Below are 22515 nucleotides of genomic sequence, written 5' to 3' on the forward strand. Positions count from 1 at the left end.
GAGATAAGGAATTCCTTGGTATTTAACCAGTGTATAAACTGCTACCCTCTCAACACGTTTGTAAACCACAATATGATTTGCTAAATACAAGTTCCCCATTTAAAGAAAGCTTGCTTATATATCTAACAATATGCTAAGCCTTTTGAGAATTAAAAACAAAAATCAAAATAACAGGACCTTGGTCAATGAGTGGACAATGTGGTTGGAAAAACAAGTATAATCTAATAATGAAAAGAATAATACTCACTAACAAGGACTTTAAATATACTGCCAAAGTCCTCTAGGATACCAATGGGAGGTAAGGGGCAGGCAGGATGAACAGTGAGATGTAATTAAAGAAAATAATGTCAACTAGATAAAAGCAACGAGAGAGAGAGAGAGAGAGAGAGAGAGAGAGATCATGACAAGGTTTCAAGCCAAAATATCTTTATTTGCATTTTAAAAAGCAACAATACATGTAAGCTTCAAAGCCCAAGTCAAGTAGGAAACCAAAAGGTATTATATAACTAAAGTACAGACTCTAAGAAAAATAAATAAGTAAAAATTAAGTATAGACTCTAGGAAAAAAATTACTACACAAATATATTAAAGCTTAAATCATAGCACCAAAACATCCGGTATGCCACATAACTTCACAAATTCTTTCCATTTCACCTATGTGGTAAAAAATAAGTGTTTCAAACATTTGTATTCTAACCCAGAGTCCCATCCAAAATCACTAAAAGATTAGGAGCCACATTACTAAACCAGTAGAAAAACAATGCTAGAAATCAGAACAAGGATAGCCTTGAAAATAGCTCAGGAAAATCCTTACCTTTTCAAATTTCTAATCCATTCTTCAAACAAAGTCCTACTTTGTGTCAGAACTATGATTCCCAACTTCCTTATAATTTTATAGGTCATTAATATTTAAAGAGAAGGGAGAGAGCTAAATTCGTATTGGCAACTCACTTAATATCAATATTCATAAATATTGGAAAATGCCAGTTCCTATTTACTTTCCATAAATGACGTGACAATTCCTTATTGTATGGTAGAGAAGAGTGTTGTATATTGAACACTCTAGATGCTCTGATTTAGTAGTGTAGTTCAAGCCCAGCTTTAAAGGTGCACCTTAAAATTTTAATCTACATAAAGCCTCTTCTCAACAATAAAAGCAATTTGAGCAAAACCAGAGTCTAATTTATAGCTGGACCTGAAGCTTATAATATTTCTTTATCTCTGTATTAAATAAGATGTGTCGTTTAAGCTAGTTAAGTTACAAAGTGGAAAAAGAGCATCGATTTATTATATTTACTTCAAAAATCAATTTACCTTCATACAGATATCAGAAAACAAAGAGAATCTGGGAACACAGAAAAGAACCAAAAAATCATTCTGCTAACAGAATTCTGCTAAAAAGTATATAGATTTAAGCCTCTAAGCTTTCAGAGTTTGAAGCAAATGAAAAGGGTTCTATCAATCAAATATTAATAATTTTAAGTGGATATATTTATAGACCTCTGGAGAAATAAATTATTTTGTAAACATATAAAAGTGAAAGTAATTGGTCTAGGAATGTAAACTGTTAATTATTTGATGCAATGGCATAAGCAGGATAGTATACCTAGACTTGATGGGTTGTACTTATTTACAATAACAAATCAATCAAAAGTAGCCTTTAAAGCCTTTAACCTTCATTTTCTGGGGGAAAACCTATTATTTGAGATTTAGCAAAGGCCCCCAAATAATCCAGTCTATGCTTCAGGCTAACTGTTTAATGCTGGAATAGAAAATAGAACTATGAGCAGCCAAAAGAATTTGCTTTTGCTTTGCTTCTCTTCTCTCTCCTCTCCACTCTCACATAGAAAACTAAATCCTGGCCAAGAGGAAGAAAAACTACCATCCCTCTGACATATTCATAAATTAACCAAGGTTTTCAAAAAGCTTTATAAAATAAAATGCACATGTGGCTGACTTTCAGAAACTAATCTAAAATTAAAGAAATTATAAATGACTTATGCAGGACTTTTAACAAAGTAATTGATTTATATGGAAGCAATCAAGTAATGCTAGAAGTAAAAAAAATAATCCCCAATCTTGAAACAAATAGATATTTAGGAGAGAATAATAAAGTAGGCCAGTCGAGTTCTGAGAAAATTTTAGAAATTTTGGTGTAGGGGTATTCCCGGGTGTCTAAGTGGTTTAGCGCCGGCTTTCGGCCCAGGGCGTGATCCTGGAGTCCCGGGATCGAGTCCCATATCGGGCTCCCTGCATGGAGCCTGCTTCTCGCCCTGCCTGTGTCTCTGCCCCTCTCTCTCTCTCTGTGTCTCTCATGAATAAATAAATAAAATAAATTAATTAATTAAATTTTAAAAAAAGAAATTTTGGTGTATTATTTTCTCCTAATTTTAAGAGTTCATGTAAGTTAAAAAATTTTTAATAACTCAAAAACAAAACATTAAGTAGGAAGAATGAGATGACCAAAGAGAAAAAAATTTATAGACATAAAGACATGAAACCAGTAAAGCTGAAGCTTATTATTAGTGCAGTAGCAAGCAAAAACTCCTTTAGGTTATTACTGATACCACTTTACTGATCAAAAGCACATTACAATAGCATACAAGATATTTCTTTAAATATAGAGAACACCAAAAAGCTCTGCCTGACACTTACTGCTATGATACTTATATTGCAGATAATTAGACATCCACACCATTAAAGAATCCTTAAAGTCACTTAATAGTTTTGAATTATAACCCAGAGTCAACACCTGTACTTAATTATTTCAACTGCTCGAGGCTTTTACATTTTTTTTTGAGGCTTTTACATTTTTAGTTGCAGAAACATTATTAAGTCTTTTTAAAAAGATTTTATTAATTTATTCATGAGAGAGAGAGAGAGAGAAAGAGAAAGAGAAAGAAGGGGGCAGAGACACAGGAGAGAGAAGCAGGCCCCATGCAGGGAGCCCTACGCAGGACTCAATCCCGGGTCCCCAGGGTCATGCCCTGGGCCGAAGGCGGGTGCTAGACCCGCACCCGCCGAGCCACCAGGGGATCCCGAAGTCTTTTTTTTTTTGCATATCAATTCTTTCCAAAGAAGTAGGCAGAAAAGTACCTTAATGAAAATTAATATTCATCTCTCAATAATATTTTTACTTCTTATTCTATAGAATAGATACCTTATAAATGTATAAAAGGCAACTTTAATCAACAATATTTTAAATTAGTATTTACTGAGATTCTGCTCTACCTCTAATGCTGAGCGAGCTGCTTTTGTTGTATTAACCGTTTCAATAGCCATCTCGCTAACTTCCTAACTCTGAAATATCATTTACCCTTCTGCCAGTAGAAAAAGCCCTCTCTAAAATGGCCTTGGCCTACCCTCACTCTCCACAAACCCTCAGTTCAAGTCAAACTTGAGCTGACTCATGAAGCTCAGAAAGTTCTGCACATTCAACTGTCACTATTTTTGCCCATTTTCTTCTGTGGGCCTCAAAGTCATAGAGCCTTTCCATTACAAATCAAATCCGCCCCTAAAATGCATAGTTTAATTTCCCCTCATCTTACAAGACAATTCTAGAGGAGTCCAGGTTTAAATGTCTACTATACCTGAGTTATTAGAGGAGTTGTAGGGACTTGTTTGAAACAAAGTATGGTAAAATTTGTGGCTCAATATTAACCTAAATATGGCTCCTAGGATGATCCATGTTTATAACTTTTTCAGAGTTATGTTGTAAGCAGGAGAAAAAATGCACAGAGAAATTAACAAAAACTAGAATTTTATCTTTACTAGCAGTATTATAAACAATGAATAAAGGAGTCACGTAGACTCTGCCATTCACAATATAAACTGAACAGCAAATCAGAGCTATAATTTTTCTAATGGTGGTGCCCATTAATAGCTCACCTTTTTTTTTAATAGCTCACCTTTTAATCAAACAGATCCATTCTCAATAATTTCATCTTATATTTTCAGTGCTGTTACTCATCCTTCTGCATGGAATAGTCTTCTTCCCTATTTCTACCTTTCAAGAAAAGTTACATATCTTTCACGGCCTTAATTAGATGTCACTGAAATGGTATCTCCACGATACCTTCTCTAACTATATCTGTTCTCTGAACTGCTAACAATACCTATTTTATTCACATGATCTGTAGCATGTATATCTAGTAATAGAATATGTGATTCTACCTCCTAGTTACCTAAGCTTGAGGATTCTCTTATGCCTTTCTAGTTCTCTTCAGTGCCTTGATCTGAGCTGATACACAATTAGGCATTAGGTGAAGTGAAGAATAAAGGAATCAATGAATGAATGAATGTTTCAAGCACTCATTAGCACTCAGGATGAAAAACTGTTAGAGGGGAACTATAGATTCTAGATGAAGCTAGACATGCAGCACAACAGCAAAGGATCAATTTCACAGCACACAATAAGATATTTAGCAAGTATTTCAAAGAAACCAGTGCTAAGCATGTCAATCACATAAATTAAAAGAGTAAGTAAAACATAAAACATGGCAAACTGTAATAACAGATGTGAGAAGTTTTTGTGTTTCATCTCTTCACCTTTGAACTGCTTGACTATTAGTGATGAATATTCATTTAGTTATTTGCTGAAAAATTCTTGGGTGTACTGTACTGGATTATGTATTATGTCATGATTTTTAAAATTTATAAATCAAATTAAGAAAAAAACATACCTATAAGCTATAACTAAGATCAATAAATGCAAAAGAGAAAAGGAGAGAGAAGGGATTAATCAGCACAAATCAGGATTAAGGAGGGAAGGCTTGAATACAGATGAGCACTTTCAGGAGCAGATAACAGCAAACAGAAGCAGACTCAAGAGGAGATCACAAACAGAATGGAAATATAAGTATAGCAGAAGTGAGTAAGGGCACCAATTCTGGAATCAGACTACATGGATTCAAACCTAACCTAGGTTTCAAGACTATCTGATTCATTAGTTATGTGATTAATTTCTCTGAGCCTTAGTTTTCTTATCTGTAAAATATAGAAACTATAATACTTGCCTTGTAAGATTGTTCTGAAGACTAAAAACGATCATATACATGAAAATCTTAGGATGGTGCCAGATACATAGTAAGTACTTAGGATACGTTAGCTATCCTGATAAATGACAAGCTAAAAACAAGTATATACCAAGATTTCTCAGTCTTGACACTACTAACATTTTGGGCCATATAACTCTTTGTTGTGGGTGTTGTGTATTATATGGTGTTTAACAGCACCCCTGGCCTCTACAAACTAGATGCCTGGAACATACACATGTGCACACATACAGGCAAACAAACACTCCAGCTGTGAAGATAAAAAATGTCTGCAGATGGGCACCTGGCTGGCTCAGTTGGTGGAGTGTGTGACTCTTAGTTCTGAGGCTGGGAGGTCAAACCCCATATCAGGTGTAGAGATTACTGAAAAGTAAAAATCTTTAAAAAGAAAAAAAAAGGTCTCCAAACATTGCCAATCCAAAGCTGAAAACCACTGGTGTACACTAATAGACAAAGGATGTCCTATAAAACAACCAAAAAGATACTACCACAGGTTCAAATATGCAGATATGAATTGATGGAAAACTTCATCTTCTTTTTTTTTCCTTAGAGGGGTAAGAGGGACAGAGGGAGAGGGCAAGAGAGATCTTAAGTAGGTATGGGGCCCAACATGGGGCTCTATCTCACGACTCCGGAGATCATGACCTGAGATGAAAACAAGAGTCAGATGCTTAACCAACTGAGCCACCCAGGCTCTCCTCAATTGATGGAAAGCTAACACTGATGGAAGAATTGAAATTTAATCTCTTACACTATAAAATATCAAGAGAGACTTTCAGAGAACTCTTGTGATCCTGCTCTTGCTTATTCACTCACACTCTCTTTAAATGATTCTATCAATTTTATACCAGATCTAGTAGTTTGGAGAGATACTGATGGTTGCACACAAAGCAGTAGATTATTGGTTACTAGTTACAGAAAGAATATGAAAGGGTTCAAATCTAAAAAAATAAAATTTTTACAAAGATTTTTGTGTCTTCTATTGGGTAGGGAGAATGGTATCAAATTGAGAAGAAATGAAATGTGGTCAGTCATAAATTGGAGGTATATAATACCTAGTTAAAGATACAATTACTAGACCTATTTTAAAAGCGTTTACTGAATGTTAATCACAAAGAGAATGATGCCAGGAGCAGGAAGGCAAATTTCAGAGATGAGAAAAAGCTGAATAAGATTAGTTTCTGCCTTCAAAGATGTTTACAGTCTAATAGGGGAGAAAGATCAGCACATAATTAATATAAAAAAATAAATCCAGGATGAAGGGAAGCAGGGAGGGGGTCAGTATTCAGTATAAGCTGATGGAAAAAGACAGTCTCAAGGTTTCAAAATGGAACACTGGAGTTATGTAGATGCCATTTAAAATTTAGATTAAGATTCATGAACAGGTTTTGACGGAAGTATAAATTATTTTTTAATCCCATATTTAAGTGTATTGATGCTGTGATAAGAGATAATATTGTCTCCGCTAGAGTTTGAAACTGGTGTTTAAATGCTAGAAAAATGTAAACATGTGACAGGTATTAATCAGTCAAGTAAATGGCTGGCTATTAACTTTAAAAATAACTATTTTATAGCTTTATCTATAATATCAATGGATTATGACTTTTACTCAGTTTTTCTAAATATGGGGGGTAGTAGAAGGAATAGAAAAGGGAGGACTCTGGTGTTAGAAAAGGAAAGTGATGATTTGACTAAATCCACATTCAACAACAGAGAACACATTTGTGGGTCTAAGTGAAAAGTACTATGAAGGTAGAGGTCTTAAAACCAGGTAACATACCTCACAAAATAATTACATCCTTAAATACAATAATCCAAAGCTCTAACACAAAAGACAAAACATGGAAGAACTAGAGAGGTCAAGGGCAAGTAAGCAATCACATCTTAGGGAGCATATTGTGTAAGGTAGGGCACTGCATCCCCAATGGTCTTCCAACCCAATTCACTCTAATTGACTCAACAAAATGAGTACCAACTGCCTGAGAGCATTCTAGAATTTTACTGCTATCCTAAAATCCTAGAGATCCAGCCATCACAATCAGTATTTAGGCCAGAGCAAACAATCACCACCAGGTGGTGCCAAACCAAAGACAGTACCAGAATGGACCTGCCCGGGCCTGCACCTTGTCATACCCCGCACCTGCCCTGGAACTAGCTGTGCAGGTCTGCCCTAGTCATTTAACTATCTGGCAATAAAGTCACCTCATATTTTATTCAAATGAAACTTTTAGACCCATGTAGTCCATTATGACAAGCATTAAAGGGCATGTTACTATAATACATTCTTTGGGGGGCCTAGGGGATGGATGATAATTTGGGCTTATTTAAGAAGTCTAGCTACAAATAGTACCACTTATCATCCATGGCTTCAGTTACCTGCAGCCAACTATGGTCTGCAAGCAGAGGCTCTTCCTTCTGATGCATTGTCAATAGGTCTATAGTAGACTAACACTACATCACAATGCCTATATCCTTCACCTAATTTCATCTCACCACACAGGCATTTTATCATCTCACATCATCACAAGAAGGGTGAGTACAGTAAGACATTTTAAGATAGAAAGACGTTAACTTTCATTCACATAACTTTTATTACAATATGTTGTTATAATTGTTCTATTATTAGTTATTTTATTAATCTCTTACTGTGCCTAAATTATAAATTAAACTTTATCACAGTATGTATAGAAAAAAAACCAATATATTAATTAGGATCAGTACTACCCTGGTTTCAGGCATCCATGAGGGCTCTTGGGATGTATCTTCCACACGTAAGGGGGGACTACTGTACAAAGGAACAGATTAAAATTTTTTTTTGGCTTTAGGCTTTACTTCAGTAATATAAATGCAAATTAATTCTTAAAAACAAAATAACTAAGAATGCAGTGTGCTAAAAGTTCTAAGACTTTAAATAGTTAAATATAAACAATGAAATCTTCAAGGCTTTCCTACATGGCTCTACTAATGAACCATGATCTTCAACAAGAGAGAAAGGATATGATATCACTGATCCCCCTGAAGAAAGTTAAATGATCCTTTAGTTCTTTTGTCTTTAGAGCACAAAACATGGGGGCTATAGTAAAACAAATCAGTAAGACAATCTCCTACCACATCCGCAATGTTAAAAAAAAAAAAAAAAAAAGTCTCTCTAAATTCCTATAAATATTACCTCAAATTTTCCAGTAAGAGACTTCATAGCAAACTTATTCCCCTCCATCTCCATCCTATCTCCACCACCACCAGACTTTAGCACTGCTTATATGTTATACCTGTCAAGATCTGATGACTGTATGTTATGTATTCATCTGAACAGAACCACTACACTTAGTTACAGGCTATCATCAACCAATTCATTCTCTTGCTAAAATCAAGTCATCCAATTACTCCTTGACTAATCAAGGCTGTTTTGGCTTTTTCTTTTTTCAAAAGGTACTCAACAGCATAAACAGTTCACTTACAAGAAATGGAAAGGGGCTAATCAGCAGAATTATTGTTTTGCTGCTACAATTTGCAGTATTTAAATTTAGTTGCTGATTGGACTGAAAGTTTTATGATATAGCATATGAAACTAGTTTAATACAACTGTGAAGCTGTGTAGCTGTATTGTCTTGTCATGGCTACACTGGTCTACTTTGTAGGATAGACAATTGACTACTTTCTTTAAAATAAAGATATGTTAAAAATAAGTTTCAGTATACTTTCCCATATATATTGGTTTTATAAGGGTAACATGCTATTAGTTCCTGAGCATTATTTTTAGAGTTAGCAACAGTGTGCATACATACATATGCTGTAAAAACCCACAACTGCTAGGGGTCTTAATTTACATTTATTTTGGCTTCTAAGCAGCAATAAAGAGATATTATTTAATTATTTGATCATTTAAGAATATAAGGATTACGTAGAAGAGGTACATTTATATAAATACACATTACCTCACAAAAAAACTGGATACTATATTTCTAAAATGGGGATTATTTCAATTACAAGAATAATTCTGCATGTACACAGACTGTAAAATGAAACTAATATCCATCAGTACTGCTACTCAACGTATAGTATGAGAGAATATTTAACAGAACGACTAAAGACTAACAGTACTGCTACTGATGTATAGAATGAGAGAATTTTAACAGAATGACTAAAGACTGAAATCTAAACACTAACCTAAAACCCTGAATTTTTTTCACTCAAAACAAAAACTTTGTGTCAAAATCTTGACTGAAAATTTTCAAGAGAGGGAGGAGCAAGATGGCGGAAGAGCAGGGTCTCCAAATCACCTGTCTCCACCAAACTACCTAGAAAACCTTCAAATTATCCTGAAAATCTATGAATTCGGCCTGAGATTTAAAGAGAGACCAGCTGGAATGCTACAGTGAGAAGAGTTCGCGCTTCTATCAAGGTAGGAAGACGGGGAAAAAGAAATAAAGGAACAAAGGCCTCCAAGGGGGAGGGGCCCCGCGAGGAGCCGGGCTGAGGCCGGGGCGAGTGTCCCCAGGACAGGAGAGCCCCGTCCCGGAGGAGCAGGAGCTGCACCGACCTTCCCGGGGGAAAGGGGCTCGCGGGGAGTTGGAGCAGGACCCAGGAGGGCGAGGATCTCCTCGGGCTCCCGGGGACACTAACAGAGCAACTGCGCCCCGGGAGAGTGCGCCGAGCTCCCTAAGGGCTGCAGCGCGCACGGCGGGACCCCGCGGGACCCGGAGCAGCTGAAGGGGCTCGGGCGGCGGCTCCGCGGAGGGGGCTGCGCGGCCCCGGGAGCAGCTCGGAGGGGCTCGGGCAGAAGAAGAGGCTCCGTGCGGAGGGGCCTGCGCGGTTCCAGGAGCAGCTCGGGGGGCTCGGGCGGCAGCTCCGCGGAGGGGGTTGCGCGGCCCGGGAGCGCGAATCCACCAGCGCAGGCCCCGGAGCACAGGGCGCCGGGACACAGCCCAGGACCCGGCCTCCCCCCGGGACAGGCAGAGGCCGGGAGGGCCCAGGACAGCGAGGACGCTCCTGCCCCAGCTGAGCACATCAGCGGCCCCGCCCCGGAGCCTCCAGGCCCTGCAGACGGAGAGCTCTGGAGTTACTGCGGGGGCTGAATCCAGGTTTCCAGAGCTGGCCCCGCCACTGGGGCTGTTCCTCCTGCGGCCTCACGGGGTAAACAACCCCCACCGAGCCCTGCACCAGGCAGGGGCACAGCAGCTCCCCCAACTGCTAACACCTGAAAATCAGCACAACAGGCCCCTCCCCCAGAACACCAGCTAGACTGACAACTTCCAGGAGAAGCCAAGGGACTTAAAGAACACAGAATCAGAAGATACTCCCTGGTGGTTCTTTTTTTGTTTGTTTGTTTTTGTTTTTGTTTTGTTTTGCTTTTTGATTTGTTTCCTTCCCCCACCCCCTTTTTTTCTCCTTTCTTTTTCTTTCTCTTTTTCTTCTTTTTTTTTTTTTTTTTTTTTTTTTCGTTTTTTCTTTTTCTTCCCTTTTTTTTTTTTCTCTTTCTCTTTTCTTTCCTTCTTTCTCTCCTCTCTTTTTCTCTTTTTCCCAATACAACTTGCTTTTGGCCACTCTGCACTGAGCAAAATGACTAGAAGGAAAACCTCACCTCAAAAGAAAGAATCAGAAACAGTCCTCTCTCCCACAGAGTTACAAAATCTGGATTACAATTCAATGTCAGAAAGCCAATTCAGAAGCACTATTATACAGCTACTGGTGGCTCTAGAAAAAAGTATAAAGGACTCAAGAGACTTCATGACTGCAGAATTTAGAGCTAATCAGGCAGAAATTAAAAACCAATTGAATGAGATGCAATCCAAACTAGAAGTCCTAACGACGAGGGTTAACGAGGTGGAAGAACGAGTGAGTGACCTAGAAGACAAGTTGACAGCAAAGAGGGAAACTGAGGAAAAAAGAGACAAACAATTAAAAGACCATGAAGATAGATTAAGGGAAATAAACGACAGCCTGAGGAAGAAAAACCTACGTTTAATTGGGGTTCCCGAGGGCGCCGAAAGGGACAGAGGGCCAGAATATGTATTTGAACAAATTCTAGCTGAAAACTTTCCTAATCTGGGAAGGGAAACAGGCATTCGGATCCAGGAAATAGAGAGATCCCCCCCTAAAATCAATAAAAACCGTTCAACACCTCGACATTTAATTGTGAAGCTTGCAAATTCCAAAGATAAGGAGAAGATCCTTAAAGCAGCAAGAGACAAGAAATCCCTGACTTTTATGGGGAGGAGTATTAGGGTAACAGCAGACCTCTCCACAGAGACCTGGCAGGCCAGAAAGGGCTGGCAGGATATATTCAGGGTCCTAAATGAAAAGAACATGCAACCAAGAATACTTTATCCAGCAAGGCTCTCATTCAAAATGGAAGGAGAGATAAAGAGCTTCCAAGACAGGCAGCAACTAAAAGAATATGTGACCTCCAAACCAGCTCTGCAAGAAATTTTAAGGGGGCCTCTTAAAATTCCCCTTTAAGAAGAAGTTCAGTGGAACAGTCCACAAAAACAAAGACTGAATAGATATCATGATGACACTAAACTCATATCTCTCAATAGTAACTCTGAATGTGAACGGGCTTAATGACCCCATCAAAAGGCGCAGGGTTTCAGACTGGATAAAAAAGCAGGACCCATCTATTTGCTGTCTACAAGAGACTCATTTTAGACAGAAGGACACCTACAGCCTGAAAATAAAAGGTTGGAGAACCATTTACCATTCGAATGGTCCTCAAAAGAAAGCAGGGGTAGCCATCCTTATATCAGATAAACTAAAATTTACCCCAAAGACTGTAGTGAGAGATGAAGAGGGACACTATATCATACTTAAAGGATCTATTCAACAAGAGGACTTAACAATCCTCAATATATATGCTCCAAATGTGGGAGCTGCCAAATATATAAATCGATTATTAACCAAAGTGAAGAAATACTTAGATAATAATACACTTATACTTGGTGACTTCAATCTAGCTCTTTCTATACTCGATAGGTCTTCTAAGCAAAACATCTCCAAAGAAACGAGAGCTTTAAATGATACACTGGACCAGATGGATTTCACAGATATCTACAGAACTTTACATCCAAACTCAACTGAATACACATTCTTCTCAAGCGCACATGGAACTTTCTCCAGAATAGACCACATATTGGGTCATAAATCGGGTCTGAACCGATACCAAAAGATTGGGATTGTCCCCTGCATATTCTCGGACCATAATGCCTTGAAATTAGAACTAAATCACAACAAGAAGTTTGGAAGGACCTCAAACACATGGAGGTTAAGGACCATCCTGCTAAAAGATAAAAGGGTCAACCAGGAAATTAAGGAAGAATTAAAAAGATTCATGGAAACTAATGAGAATGAAGATACAACCGTTCAAAATCTTTGGGATGCAGCAAAAGCAGTCCTAAGGGGGAAATACATCGCAATACAAGCATCCATTCAAAAACTGGAAAGAACTCAAATACAAAAGCTAACCTTACACATAAAGGAGCTAGAGAAAAAACAGCAAATAGATCCTACACCCAAGAGAAGAAGGGAGCTAATAAAGATTCGAGCAGAACTCAACGAAATCGAGACCAGAAGAACTGTGGAACAGATCAACAGAACCAGGAGTTGGTTCTTTGAAAGAATTAATAAGATAGATAAACCATTAGCCAGCCTTATTAAAAAGAAGAGAGAGAAGACTCAAATTAATAAAATCATGAATGAGAAAGGAGAGATCACTACCAACACCAAGGAAATACAAACGATTTTAAAAACCTATTATGAACAGCTATACGCCAATAAATTAGGCAATCTAGAAGAAATGGACGCATTCCTGGAAAGCCACAAACTACCAAAACTGGAACAGGAAGAAATAGAAAACCTGAACAGGCCAATAACCAGGGAGGAAATTGAAGCAGTCATCAAAAACCTCCCAAGACACAAGAGTCCAGGGCCAGATGGCTTCCCAGGAGAATTTTATCAAACGTTTAAAGAAGAAATCATACCTATTCTCCTAAAGCTGTTTGGAAAGATAGAAAGAGATGGAGTACTTCCAAATTCGTTCTATGAAGCCAGCATCACCTTAATTCCAAAGCCAGACAAAGACCCCGCCAAAAAGGAGAATTACAGACCAATATCCCTGATGAACATGGATGCAAAAATTCTCAACAAGATACTGGCCAATAGGATCCAACAGTACATTAAGAAAATTATTCACCATGACCAAGTAGGATTTATCCCTGGGACACAAGGCTGGTTCAACACCCGTAAAACAATCAATGTGATTCATCATATCAGCAAGAGAAAAACCAAGAACCATATGATCCTCTCATTGGATGCAGAGAAAGCATTTGACAAAATACAGCATCCATTCCTGATCAAAACTCTTCAGAGTGTAGGGATAGAGGGAACATTCCTTGACATCTTAAAAGCCATCTATGAAAAGCCCACAGCAAATATCATTCTCAATGGGGAAGCACTGGGAGCCTTTCCCCTAAGATCAGGAACAAGACAGGGATGTCCACTCTCACCACTGCTATTCAACATAGTACTGGAAGTCCTAGCCTCAGCAATCAGACAACAAAAAGACATTAAAGGCATTCAAATTGGCAAAGAAGAAGTCAAACTCTCCCTCTTCGCCGATGACATGATACTCTACATAGAAAACCCAAAAGTCTCCACCCCAAGATTGCTAGAACTCATACAGCAATTCGGTAGCGTGGCAGGATACAAAATCAATGCCCAGAAGTCAGTGGCATTTCTATACACTAACAATGAGACTGAAGAAAGAGAAATTAAGGAGTCAATCCCATTTACAATTGCACCCAAAAGCATAAGATACCTAGGAATAAACCTCACCAAAGATGTAAAGGATCTATACCCTCAAAACTATAGAACACTTCTGAAAGAAATTGAGGAAGACACAAAGAGATGGAAAAATATTCCATGCTCATGGATTGGCAGAATCAATATTGTGAAAATGTCAATGTTACCCAGGGCAATATACACGTTTAATGCAATCCCTATCAAAATACCATGGACTTTCTTCAGAGAGTTAGAACAAATTATTTTAAGATTTGTGTGGAATCAGAAAAGACCCCGAATAGCCAGGGGAATTTTAAAAAAGAAAACCATATCTGGGGGCATCACAATGCCAGATTTCAGGTTGTACTACAAAGCTGTGGTCATCAAGACAGTGTGGTACTGGCACAAAAACAGACACATAGATCAGTGGAACAGAATAGAGAATCCAGAAGTGGACCCTGAACTTTATGGGCAACTAATATTCGATAAAGGAGGAAAGACTATCCATTGGAAGAAAGACAGTCTCTTCAATAAATGGTGCTGGGAAAATTGGACATCCACATGCAGAAGAATGAAACTAGACCACTCTCTTTCACCATACACAAAGATAAACTCAAAATGGATGAAAGATCTAAATGTGAGACAAGATTCCATCAAAATCCTAGAGAAGAACACAGGCAACACCCTTTTTGAACTCGGCCATAGTAACTTCTTGCAAGATACATCCACGAAGGCAAAAGAAACAAAAGCAAAAATGAACTATTGGGACTTCATCAAGATAAGAAGCTTTTGCACAGCAAAGGATACAGTCAACAAAACTCAAAGACAACCTACAGAATGGGAGAAGATATTTGCAAATGACATATCAGATAAAGGGCTAGTTTCCAAGATCTATAAAGAACTTATTAAACTCAACACCAAAGAAACAAACAATCCAATCATGAAATGGGCAAAAGACATGAACAGAAATCTCACAGAAGAAGACATAGACATGGCCAACATGCACATGAGAAAATGCTCTGCATCACTTGCCATCAGGGAAATACAAATCAAAACCACAATGAGATACCACCTCACACCAGTGAGAATGGGAAAAATTAACAAGGCAGGAAACAACAAATGTTGGAGAGGATGTGGAGAAAAGGGAACCCTCTTACACTGTTGGTGGGAATGTGAACTGGTGCAGCCACTCTGGAAAACTGTGTGGAGGTTCCTCAAACAGTTAAAAATATACCTGCCCTACGACCCAGCAATTGCACTGTTGGGGATTTACCCCAAAGATACAAATGCAATGAAACGCCGGGACACCTGCACCCCGATGTTTCTAGCAGCAATGGCCACGATAGCCAAACTGTGGAAGGAGCCTCGGTGTCCAACGAAAGATGAATGGATAAAGAAGATGTGGTTTATGTATACAATGGAATATTACTCAGCTATTAGAAATGACAAATACCCACCATTTGCTTCAACGTGGATGGAACTGGAGGGTATTATGCTGAGTGAAGTAAGTCAATTGGAGAAGGACAAACATTATATGTTCTCATTCATTTGGGGAATATAAATAATAGTGAAAGGGAAAATAAGGGAAGGGAGAAGAAATGTGTGGGAAATATCAGAAAGGGAGACAGAACATAAAGACTGCTAACTCTGGGAAACGAACTAGGGGTGGTAGAAGGGGAGGAGGGCAGGGGGTGGGAGTGAATGGGTGACGGGCACTGGGTGTTATTCTGTATGTTAGTAAATTGAACACCAATAAAAAAAAAAAAAAAAAAAAAAAAAAAAAAGAAAATTTTCAAGAGAGATAAGATCCATTCTTTAAACTCAGATTTACCTTGTTAAATACAGAGATACATTAATTAAAAGGACAGATCTTATTCTGTAAGAGGAAGATATGGTTTTATAGTAAAATGAATAGTTACACTTTTTAAAAAAACTTAACACTACCAAATTTCTTATACATTAAATGCTGTGCATTAACCATCAACCGGAACTTACATATTTACATATAGGAAGGAAAACATAAATACACATAAACAGGATTAAAACGAGTTCTAAATCTTTTATATATGTGCATATATATTACCTAAGTAATACTCTATAGGAACGTATTTTGCATGCTAAGATCCATCTAAAAATGAAATACAGAATTGTAAAATTATACTTCCATTAAAAGTCTGATAGGGTCACTTAACATACACATAAACATTTCGGAAAAGCCTTATTTTAACAAATGCACTGAAAAGGTATACAAATCCTAGCACATTTCAAATCAACCATGTTTAATTTCTAAAAAATGTTATTTTAGTAATTTTTAAACAATTTAATCTGGCTTATCTATGGTGAAATTCAAGGAAGCAAATAAAAATTAAAGTAACAGAAACCTAATATTCCTTAAAGCTGAATATTTCTGAGTCAGCACACCTGCCAATATATTAAAAATAAGTAAAATCAACTACAAAAGTGATAAATCAAATGCCATGGTAGACTTGACTTCTCGAGACAGCATTTTCAGTCGTCTTTTGTGGCTTTGTTTGGCGCCATAGTCCTTTAAGTTTTGTCTTCATAAAGCCCTAACTAGTTGTAATCATTTGCAGCCTAATTGTGGACATTTATCTGCTTTTCTTATGCATAGAACATAGCTATTAAAGCTGAATGGTGATGGTGTGAAGTATAGGTTAAATTGGGTGAAATTAAAGCAAATTACTCCGGGATGTGGAAATCTGAAAATAGAAACCACCAATGATTTGCAACCCTCTTGATGATCAGCTTCACAGAACCCTAAACGACAAGAAAACTTACATATTTTAAAGTTAACTAGGTTTTTAAAAATAATATGTATAAATGTATTTTTAACTACATGCATTTCTTAGTAATGTTGGAAAGATTATTTGTTTAACTCAGCTGCAATGTGAAAAAGATCTCAGGTTTCTATTTTAAATAGTGCAGTTCATTTCTTAAATGAGATTTCCTTTCTGTCATATAAATTTTTACCTATAAAAATTCATCCAACTATGTCAAACACAATCTATACATATTATCATATATTATTCTGCTAAGTTTTAACTCTGAATAAAATTATTAATCCTGGAGATGATATAACACTGAAGTTATGGTAATAAAAGCAAATTAAAAATACAAACATAAATGTATTATACCTATAGGCATACTTATATATGTCGTATATAAATCTGCATGTGTGACTAGCATAGAGAAAAAAAATACAGAAACCTAGAAATAAAGTATTAATATACAAAAATATTACTTTCATTTATCTAAAATCTTATTACTTCATCCACAGTTTGGATACAGACAATAAAACACATCCATTCGTACCTTGCATGTTTTCTCAGGCAAGCAAGCAGAGAGAGTAGTATAAAATATTTACCAGACCACAATTTAGATGAGCTTACTCTAAAGCTGGAAAAAATTTCTAGCAATGAAACTGACATCCTTTTATTGACTGCTATGCAGAAAGTGTATGTTGATATCTGGGGAGAGAGAAAATAAGAGGATATGGCCTACAACCTTCAAGGAGCTTCCAGTCCAGTTGGAGAAATAAGACAAGCATATATAACTAAATCATGGCTGCATGAAATAGTGCCTACTACATAAAGAGAGCTTCTGAACTCAAAGATAAGAATGAAAGGGCAAAAGGGGTTGGGGAAGAGGGTCACAGAGAATGTTTGGACCTTAGAGAATAAAACGCAAAGAGGTACAGCAAAGACAAGGCAAAATGCGTAAGGTACATTCAAAGCACAAAGAGCAAATGTGTCTGAAGAAAATTTAAGAACAGAAAAGTGAGCAATGAGAAACATACTAATGCTTAACAATGAAAAGCCTTAAACACTAGGCAGAAAATGGAATTCCCAAGAAGGCATGAATGTTTTACAAGAGGCAATAACATAACCAAATGCAATGATTCACAAATAGTGATATGCCAAAGGTGTGGATCTCTACAATATTAGCAATATCCCTAGACCTCAAATGCTCCCCTTTTCTTGCCTCCTATCAGGCTACTTCTTACTTAGAAATTGTATCCTTATATATTCATCATCTTTGTGTTTCAGAGTTAGCATAGTACAAAACTTAATGTTCAGGTACTCGCAAATTTTTATACATGTATATTTTAAAACTATAGCAATAATATATATTTCTAAATAATATTGCAATGCTAGTAAAACTTAAGTTGAAAATTTTAACAAAACATACACAATTATTTTCTGCTTTGTGAAAATTAAGCATTCCCCCCTCCCCATGGTAGGAGACTCAAATTTTTGGACACAGTCATTATGGGTCATAAGAATGGTTAGAAACCACTTCTCTTGAAAGAAGAAACTAGAAAAAGGAGAGACTAGAACAGTGATTTTTGAACATCTCCTAGGGTATGGAGGATTCCCAGCCTCTCCTTGATTTTGCATTTTAAACAAAATGTATCTAACGCAGGTGGTCCCAGGGTCATGCTGATCAGAAAAAGAGGCCCAGAAAAAATTTATTTACTAAAGTCAGTTACAAAGCATAAGAACCCGAACTTACTATGTAGTAGTGAAAACAGAATGAAATAGAAAAAGATGCACTTCCAGAAAAGATCAACAGAAGTTAATGAGAAATTATAGCAATAATATAACGTAAATCATTATTATCTCTTAGCAAAAGTATGGGTGCCTACTTAGAAAGCAGGTAAAAAATTTAAATCTAAATACAGAAGACTAAATCTAAATGAGAGAAAATTTTTCACATGAACATAATTCCTTAATTCAACTAAATAAATGATGGCTATGTAAAAATAAAAAGAAATATAACTTTTAAAACATGGCATTTAATAGAGTTTTGAATTTATACTTTATTTTTTTTCATAGACAAGCTTAAAATTTGCACTAACCAATTCAGAGCACCAATGTACCATTCTGCTGTTTGGTGATCCTACAAAGTAATATATTAGTTTCATTTTCATGAACAATAAACTTCACCACATAATTAATGAAGAGGAAACGTTTTTATTACAACTCTAGTAATGAAATTTCATCAGAATTATACTGCTTTAGCTCATAATAATGGGATGTTTTAAACCAGTATTATGAGGTATTACCTGAAAAGAAAGATGATGTTTGCCAGTCAAGAATCAAAGTAAATTAGTACCTAAAAAGTTTAAACTTAAAATTGAACAGGCATTTTCTCCTCTCTCCAAATTAAAAGAATTGCAAATAACAATGTTCAAGTTTGGAATCTGGAATGTACAGAGTTTTTGTCAACTCCCAACATCTACCTACACCCTCTTCTACCCTCACCCTGCCATTACTTCTTAGGAGTTTAACTGTTCTCAGGTAAGATGATTCCATCTGCCCATAGCGGCTGGTCAAGGACTGGGCATGTGACCTAAGCATGCCCAAGTGGAGTAAATCTCAAAACTTTTTATTGGATGGTTGGGCCAAAGTCACTCTTTCTGCCCTGATATGAGCTATAAACCACGTGGCCAGTGAGATGCTGGACACCATCTTCAAATCATGAGAATAATCAGCTTTCGGATTAAATTGGTCAAGGTGGAAGGTAGAGACAGAGATAGAAAAGAATTAAGTCTTTAGGGACAGTCTGAGTAATAGATAATGTACTGCCTGAAACCATTGATATTACCAGCTCAATAGTAGATGCTGACAGATTCTCTTAAAGCCATTTTGAAGTGGAATTTTATTGTAACTGGAAATATCAAAACTCAGATATTACACTTCCTAACTTAAGTAAAACATTGTAATAATGAGCATCATTCCATATTTATAAATTAATGCATCCAACTGGTATAAGGTGTCAAGCCAATGGTCCTGGCTCAGAAGTTAGGAGTTCTGCCCTTAACTTGTCTCAGGTCTGTAGCTAGCAACAATCTTTCTGACCAGAGATATTATCTACTGAAAAAAAAAAAAAAAAAGCTATTTAGCAAAGTATCTCTTATACAAAGAAGGTACAGAACAACTGTTTGGTGCTACACCCTTTTCAGGAGCATCCATGGCAAGGAAATTCTTGTTTCCTTTTATCTAAACAAAGCCTACCCAGTTCAACTTTTATTTCTTCCTTAAACATAAAACATTTAAATGTGTAAGCCTTTACTCATTGTATGCAAGAGTACCACCTACCAAAGAAATTGGATTAGCTTAACAAATTAATTTCAGTAACCGAGAAAAAGAAATGTACTTTGTAAGATACGAAGAGTGTCTTTCTTTTTTCATTGTCTACCAAATATAACTCTCATAGCTCCTATGTCACCTCTTAATACTTTTCACTGTTGTTGTTGTTTTTTTTTTAATTTTTATTTATTTATGATAGTCACAGAGAGAGAGAGAGAGAGAGAGAGGCAGAGACATAGACAGAGGGAGAAGCAGGCTCCATGCACCAGGAGCCCGACGTGGGATTCGATCCCTGGTCTCCAGGATCGCGCCCTGGGCCAAAGGCAGGCACTAAACCGCTGTACCACCCAGGGATCCCTCTTAATACTTTTCAGAAGACAATACCTGGTAGGTTTTTTTATGTACTTGACGAACATTTCATTTTTGACCCAACTTTGGGAATTTCAATTCTCGCACTGAAAAATAAGCCAACGTTACTAAGTTTTTTTAAAAAGACTTACTTATTCATTCATTCATTCATTCATTCATTCATTCATTCATTCAAGAGCCAGTGAGAGCACAAGCAGGAGGGAGTAGCAGGCTTCCCGCAGAGCAGGAAGCCCAACATGGGGCTCAATATGAGGCTTGATCTCAGGACCCTGGAATCATGACCTGAACCAAAGGCAGACGCTTACCCAATTGAGCACCCAGATGCCCTAAGCGAATGTACTTTAAAACAGAACCTGAAGGGGTACCAGGGTGCCTTGATCAGCTGCGTATCCAACTCTGGATTTTAACTCAGGTCATAATGTCAGGGTTGTGAGATTGAGCCATGGTCGAGCCCTGTGCCCAGCATGGTGCCAGCTTAAGATTCTCTCTCACCCTCTCCCTCTGCCCGCCCCTGGCCCTCCTCCATCTCTCTCTCTTAAAAAAATAAAAAAAAATAAAAAATAAATAAAAACGAAAAGAACCTGAACTTGCCTCCCATTGGGAAGATATAACAAAGTTCTGAGAAGCAGTTTCCTAGGTAGACTGAAGAAGAGCATACAGATACAACAAAAGACTAGGAAGCTCTGACAGGAACCCAACTGTGGGAGTGGCAGTTCTAGTTCACACACCTGGGAAATATGATCCAAACATGAATTAAGAAACCTCAAGAAAAAAAAAAAAAGTTTACTTCAATGGGGTTCTAGTCTCCAAGAGGAGGGTTGTTTTTACAGCTACTACTGCAGAGTACAACAGTGGTCCTTTATCATTTTGCTTAAGTATCTCCAGGTATATAATTTTAAATACCTAAAAAATTCTGTTCTGTAATAATACAGCCTACAACAAAATTTCTGTTAGTGATAATCATCAGTATTATCTTTAAAATAACGGGGCATAAGGATGTGATAAAACATACTTCTTCTTGTACCACTGATTTATCCACCTACTAATTCTAATTTATGGCCCTTAATTATCCTGCTAAAAGATATTATTAACTTGGACCTTATTTAAGGGAAAAATATTTTAAAGTTCTCTTCCCTTTTCCTATTCTGAATAGTTAAGAATTTACTTAATATGTCTTTCTTTATAGTACTGTCATAATAATTGTTATGCACATTAAAGATTAACTCACATTAAAAGGTAGCAACAATCATGTCTTAAAGAGTCTTGAGTAAATTTTAAGAGGGAGAGGAAGGGGCACCTGGGTGGCTCAGTCAGTTAAGTGTCTTCCTTCCTGGGATCAAGCCCCATGTCTTCAGACTTCCTGCTCAGTGGGGAAGCCTGCTTTTCCCTCTCTTTCTGGGCTTCCTGTCCCCCCTACCCACACACACACACACACACACACACACACACACACACACACCCCTACTCATTATAGAGCACCCTCTCTCTCTGTCACTCTCAAATAAATAAATAACATCTTTAAAAAAGGGGGGGAGAGGAGGAACCCAGAAATTAATAAAATATTTAGCCTAATCCCTGACAAAAGTATTTCCTCCATTATAAATTAGTAAATATGAGTTAGTTACAGTTTAGTCACTATTACACTGGACTAAATCTTTTGCATCTTCAATTCATCCCCAAAGGCTATATGAGAAACAGCACTCCAGCACAAGTAAATTCAGAATCTTTAGAAATATAATCCTTATAATTATCAATTGCTATCAACAGATTTTTATTATATAATAACCAAGATATAATATGTTAATATTAAGAATAAAATACTATATAATAATTAAGATTATGAATATATTTTGGTAGATGAGTTTAACTATCAATTTCTAATACCTTCTTTTTAAGGTTCAAAATTCACTGCTTTATGGTTGACTAATCTTCGACAAAGCAGGAAAGAATATCCAATGGAATACAGTCCCTTCAACAAACGGTGTTGGAAAAACTGAACATCAACATGCAGAAGAATGAAAATGGACCACTTCCTTATACCATAGACCAAAATAAATTCAAAATGGATAAAAGACCTAAATGTGAGACAGGAAATCATCAAAATCATAGAGGAGAACATAGGCAGCAACCTCTTCAACACTGGCCATAGCAACTTCTTATTAGACACATCTCCAGTGGTAAAGGAAACAAAAGCAAACATGAAC

The 22515-nt window shown here is 37.0% G+C and overlaps 1 protein-coding gene and 1 long non-coding RNA gene across 4 annotated transcripts in view; one reads left to right on the forward strand and one right to left on the reverse strand.

The window, feature by feature from the left end:
• Positions 1-22515, reverse strand: part of OLA1 (Obg like ATPase 1) — a 170099-nt gene that overhangs the window by 70163 nt on the left and 77421 nt on the right. Inside the window, exon 1 of one of the 3 annotated variants that reach the window (XM_038584881.1) lies at positions 7431-7449. The exons of 1 other annotated variant lie outside the window; for it this stretch is intronic. The gene's annotated coding sequence lies outside the window, so the exon portion shown is untranslated. Of the gene's footprint in view, positions 1-3908; positions 3992-7430; positions 7450-22515 lie in introns of those variants that run through there. One more of the 3 variants, XM_038584879.1, reaches the window with a different exon arrangement.
• Positions 7094-22358, forward strand: LOC102154380. Its single transcript, XR_005384745.1, has 3 exons — positions 7094-7217; positions 7555-7586; positions 22208-22358. It is a non-coding gene; the product is annotated as an uncharacterized LOC102154380 (long non-coding RNA).

This window comes from Canis lupus, chromosome 36 (assembly GCF_011100685.1).
Source record: "Canis lupus familiaris isolate Mischka breed German Shepherd chromosome 36, alternate assembly UU_Cfam_GSD_1.0, whole genome shotgun sequence".
Classification (NCBI taxonomy): domain Eukaryota; kingdom Metazoa; phylum Chordata; class Mammalia; order Carnivora; family Canidae; genus Canis; species Canis lupus.